Below are 6,110 nucleotides of genomic sequence, written 5' to 3'. Positions count from 1 at the left end.
AATTTTTAATGAGAGTCACTTTCTCAGCAAACGGTTCACTGGACAATAATAACATGCGATCACTGATGATTTACTGTTGATGAATTACTGCTCATTTTGTTATGTGAAAATGTTCACTTTGTAGTGTTTATATTGTAAAACATTGTAAAATGATTGTAATAATGCATATTTTGTTTCCCTTATCCATTTTTTAGAGCAACTGAGAGCACATATATTTCAAAATAAGAGTCCCCGGTGCAGGGCTACAGTTCGAAATTCTTGGGCCCAAGACAAAACATATTCAGGGGGCCCCTTCAACGAGGGGTGGGGGCCTTGTTTATAATTATAAGATCAGGGAAATTAGCCTTGTAGCCAGTGACCCAAGGGTAAACCACATTCGAGTCCTGGCTCGAGGTCCTTTACTGATCCTGTACCACCTCTTCTCCCTTGTCGTTTCCTGTCTTCCTCTCCACTTTTTTATCTCATTACGGTCATGGAAAACCTGCAAATATCAGGGAGTTTTAAAATAGGGATTTCAAGGCCTGGAAATGTCATGGAATTGAGTTAAATCTTAAAAGTAATGGAAATTTCTATATTTAATGTAAAAAAAATGTTTTTAGTTATTCTCTGCTTAAAAATATTTCAATGGCTACAAATGGCTTTTAATGAGTGCAATCTCTATAATGTGATTTTAAACAATACAATGTTGTAAAAGACATGGAAATTTCATGGAAATATATAGATCAAAAACCAATGTGGGAACCCTGTACCTAATAAAGGTGAAAAATAATAATAATAATAATAATAATAATAATCAAATGAGGCTTGCATACTTTCATTTTGGCTGTGGCTGGCTTAACAGTGTATTAAAATGACACAGCATGTATACTTTGGCCATTCTAAAATAAAGTGAGCATTTTGCCAATTGTTCTCATGCACATATATGATGACTTTATTGTGTATTGAAAGGAATTATAGACCATACAGAATATTTTTTTACAGATTTATTTTGGTGCCAGTGGTCTGCCTAGGGACTTTTCAAATGTCTGATATGTATATAATATGAACCATGCAGTTCAGTTTGACTCTGGACTTCTAATAGAACCTATTGTTTAATAAATTCAACCCACATTGTGATAATTGCAAGGGATGGAGTCAGAGTGCTCTGCAGGTCTGTCTGCTCAGTCCTGCATGGTTTCACATTTCTTCCTCTCTTTTTTATTTCTATCCCATCCGAGTCAAGTTATTTATAAGTCATTGTTTCAGTTTAAGAGAGGCTTACAATAGTGTGGCATTAGTTGCAGCTCAAGGGCCTGTGTACTTGGCAGCTGAGTGTGCTCATCTGAAAACTTGTTTTTCTTTGAGCACTGTTTCAGTGTATGCTGCTGTGATAGACACTAAACGCTGTGAGGCAGACTATGTGTGTGTGTGTGGGAGGTTGGATTTCGGGGGGGGGGGGGATGTGTGTGTTTATCACACACAATTTGAAATGCATCGAGGCAACGCAACAACACTAAAATTAGGCTTTTCTCATTTCTTATTCAGGCTTAAGTTATTATGTAAATGATGCAATTATGCGACTAAGAAAATCGTGCAAGATTTTGGTGTTTGGAGTCTGATTATTGACATCAGTTTAAGAAATGAAAGAGCTCTACTTTGAAATAGTGTCTTGCCCTACACTTACTGCAAAAGTGTGTCTGTGTGAGTATGAGTGTATATGCTCTGTATAATTACAGAGTAATCATCTGTAGCCATTGTCTAATAAAGGGAAGAGGCTGTTTTGACTGTATCCCTCTAAATTGAGCTTTCTGACTATTATGCATACATTTCTATGCTGGTTTAGCTGTTATATGCTAGTTAGTGCTGGTTTGATGCTGCCAAACTATTAGCCAAGTTAGCAGCAAACTTAAATGGGGAAGCTGGTTCACCATGGTTGAAGCCATGATGGTTTGGGTACTGAAGTTAAGAAGCCTGATTAGGACACCAGCACTGAAAAACCTACTGAAAAAAGAGTCTTTTGAGCAGTGTTGTATTTATTAACTTTTCTCTGTTGTCTTACAGAGATTTGACACCCTTGTCTACATACAGGGCTCTTTTGGTCATCTAAAGCATTCATGTCCTCACAGATACAGTTTCCGATAGCCCAGTATCACACTGCATCTAAAAGCTCTTTTTTTGCCCTTGGGATTGGCACTGAGTATTTTTCCAAGCAGAGATATATTTCAGGCAGGATGTGTATATGGCTATGTATTTGTTATGGATGAAACATCAGCTGTAGTTTGTCTTGGTCTGGCTAAGGTGGCATCAGTGTTATCTCTGGCTCTCAGCCTCCTTGGTGAACTGTGTGTGTGTGTTTGTAATTATGCTGTACCTGCCTAAACTGTGGGCATTGGGGCACACACGAGCCATCTGTACCTTGGATTGTTGTTGCAAGGTTATTGCAAAACACACAAACACAAGGGTGCATTCGCATAAACACACACAGCAGTGGCTTGCCCTACAGAGACCTCTGTGTCCCTACGACTCCATCATGTCCCTTTATCAGCTCTAGAGAGATTATAGTGAGCAGTACCTGTTAGTGTAAGTTGAACTGAAAGTCCCCCCTCCCCCCACACACAATAGAGAGCCCCCAGGGTCCGATAGTCATCACAGGCGTGTGGTCCCTCGCTCATTCCCTCTCTGATCAGAGAGCCAGCCACTCTCAGTGTGATCAGCCTGAAGGCTTTGTCTGACCTTTAGCAGATTAACAGCGCTGGCAGTGCGGACTGGCTGCTGTTGATATTCCACCACTGGCTCTGATCTCCTATCATCACCATTCATTGTGAAGATAAGCTCAGGCAGACACAGGTTTCAGACTCTCGGTCTGTCTGCCCTGCTGTGGAGGCAGATCTACCTGCAAAACCAGTCAATTTACCCCAGAATCCTTTCATGGGATCTAGTTGTTCTCTTCTATTTAGAACCAGAGGTTTATGGCTTGTGGCGCTAATACAGGGCTAGAATTAAATGCCGAATGTGAATCTGAATCCTGCCTGTGGCTGAAAATCTGGGAATGAAGCTATAAAAGCATATCTTAGTGTCAGCGACAGGTGTAACACAATGCAATGAGTCCAGAATGAACTTTCTGCCATACTTAAGATGGCAGGCAAGTTGAGAAAATGTACTGTTCTAAAACGTTTTATCCTTTGTTCCTTTATCCTTTGTTCCTTAATTTTCTTTTGGTGGCTTGATGCCATTTTTATCTTTTTGACGTCCATTCAGTAGCACTGCAAAGCACATATAGAGTTGCTACTGAGTGATGGGTGTGACCCATCACAATAATCAGAATCTGATTACATTTTCCTGTTATGAATTGGTGCAAATGACTATTTATTTTTCAAGGAATTACTCTTTATAGCTATTAAATTATTGCTTCTGTTCTGTTGTTCCTTGCGTTACAAATATGATTTTAATTTGATCAAAATTGTTGCACTTCATTATATGTTGTTGACGTGCATGTGCAAGCTGAGCGCGCTCATCAGGCATAGATGTGTAAGTGTTTTAAATGCTCTCTCCTAGATGGAGATGTGGCAGAATGGAGCTTATGGTGACAGCACAGAACGCACTGTGAATAGTGGCTGTACGTGATAGTGACATCCAGTGTTCAGAATATGAATTTCATATAATTTCTTGACAGCGGGCCTAATTCTGTTCTATTTCTAAAATCTCTCACTGGCCACATCAGAGCAGTCGGAGGGCCACGGATGGCCCGCAGCCAGACTTTGGACACCCCTGCATTAAGGCAAGGGTCAACTATATTATAAAGGCAGATTTTTACTGAAAAGTTTAAATGTGTGAAATGACAGTAAGGTCGGAGCATTTTGTCACATTTTTATCAGGGCAGGTTGTCACATGTGTTTTGAATATCATAAATGTACTGTATCAATTACAATATTTTTTTAAATAGATATTTTGATATTTTGGAAAGGGTAGATTACCTTTTGCATTTTTGTTGTTTCACAACTTGTTTTGTGCCTCATAATTGTTTTCTTTGCAAATTTTGCTGAATAACCTGTAATAGTTCAATCATGTAAACAATAACATAGGAATTAGAACGCAACTATTCCTGAAGCACTTCTGGAATAATTGATGGATCTTTTAAATAAGACTCTGAGTAAACATATTTTCTCAAAGAACATCAAACGTTTACCTGAAGTGATTTATCCAGACGTGTTGTTGATACTGAGCGTCTACGAGAGAGAGGCGTTGAAACTGTATTGTAGTTTAGAGGCTCACAATTATTTCCTTAATTGAGAGCTCGGGAATATTGGATCACTGCTCTAATAATCAATGAAGCCATTCAATAAAGCTGTCTGCATGACCTGCAGACAAGGTAGGGATTTCTAATTTGTAAGTCATTTAGGATAAAAAGCATCTGCTAAATGACTAAATGTAATAGTAAATTACTTGCGTTGGTATAAATGCCGTTCACCTACCAGAGATAAGATGTGTGCTAGTTCTTAGCTGCAAGCATCCAGCTGTCTCACTTCACTGAAGCGTTTCATGCATTGGAGATCTAAGCACTTGAATTTCTGTTAATTCCAGGCATCCAGAGAGCATCATGGTCCACATTTTAATAATGAAATTTTATGACAGTCGTGTTAACGTTAGTAACGTTAATCATGTTAAAGTCGAATGAAGTGCCTCCCGCTGATATATTGAATGAGGGTGCGTTCAATATAGAAGTGACCATCCCTATGCCCTATTCCCTTCGAAGACTTTACTATCCAGTCTGAGAGATTTGAAAGGCTAAAAGGTGTGGGGCTCAAAAATAAGGGTCATTTGGAACTCACTTTTTTTTTTTAAGTCATATTTAATGGAAATTCTGTTTGAAGCAATCTTTCAGCATTACTATCCTGTTTAGAATGCGACAACTAGCAGGAAATGTTCAAGGAACAAAAAGATGTCACTTCCTTAAACCATCTTGAAACGGTCTATAGGCTCTTTAATGCATAAGGCATAGATTTAAAGATAGGCATAGATTTTGTTTGGTAGTTATGTTTAGTGGTGACAGAGGAACATGTCTCACCCAATATTTACATGAAACAACAGGTTTAACGGCAGATTCCATTCTGACAACTTACTCCATATAATGTGACAACATGCCCCACTATTGGGGCAAGTTGTTACAAAAGGTCAACGTGGGTTCAATGTATTTTTTTCCTGGGCAATGACGGTTAAAAATGTTTTTGTAGCCAAGACTTTAAGGTATGTGACTATGCAGAAATAGACTTAAAACAAACCTACCCTGAGAAATATCAAAGTCCTTCTAGCAAGTCAGTCCATTGGCGGTCATCTTGGAACACTCCCGGGAGGGTATTTCCAGTCATGACAGCTCAGCTCCTATCTGCTTGAATGGGGGAACACCGAAATCTAAAAAAACGGTTGGTCAAGATTACGATCAAAGAACATATTTCAAATCAGCTTAATCAGCTTGTTAATGTTGGAAGCTGCTTGCAAATAATCTGATTACTTTTTTAAAAGTAACAAGTAACTGATTACTTTCTAAGTTTTCATTTAATACCTAAAATAATTTAATAATAAGTTATGCACACTACTATCTATTTATTTAATTTATTCACTGACAAATAAAAATGGCAGCCTCTTTTTTCCCTACAATGTAATCACATAGAGTTGAAGTCAGAAGTTTACATACACCTTAGCCATTTAAACATTTAAAATCAGTTTTTCACAATTCCTGACATTTAATCATAGAAAACTTTCCCTGTCTTAGGTCAGTTAGGATCACTACTTAATTTTAAGAATATGAAATGTCAGAATATTAGCAGAGAATGATTTATTTCAGCTTTTATTTCTTTCATCACATTCCCAGTGGGTCAGTTTACATACACTTTTTTAGTATTTGGTAGCATTGCCTTTAAATTGCTTAACTTAATTTAACATTTTGGGTAGCCTTCCACAAGCTTCTCACAATAAGTTGCTGGAATTTTGGCCCATTCCTCCAGACAGAACTGGTGTAACTGAGTCAGGTTTGTAGGCCTCTTTGCTCACACACAGTTCTGCCCACAATTTTTCTATTGGATTGAGGTCAGGGCTTTGTGATGGCCACTCCAATACCTTGACTTTGTTGTCCT

At 38.3% G+C, this 6,110-nt stretch overlaps 1 protein-coding gene across 1 annotated transcript in view; it reads left to right on the top strand.

The window, feature by feature from the left end:
• Window positions 1-6,110, top strand: part of LOC127430274 (reticulon-4 receptor-like 1) — a 283,240-nt gene that overhangs the window by 63,894 nt on the left and 213,236 nt on the right. The window lies entirely within an intron of this gene.

This window comes from Myxocyprinus asiaticus, chromosome 39 (genome assembly GCF_019703515.2).
Source record: "Myxocyprinus asiaticus isolate MX2 ecotype Aquarium Trade chromosome 39, UBuf_Myxa_2, whole genome shotgun sequence".
NCBI classification, from domain to species: Eukaryota; Metazoa; Chordata; class Actinopteri; order Cypriniformes; family Catostomidae; genus Myxocyprinus; species Myxocyprinus asiaticus.
Note: the sequence above shows the minus strand (reverse complement) of the source record. Positions and strands in the feature narration are given on the sequence as shown.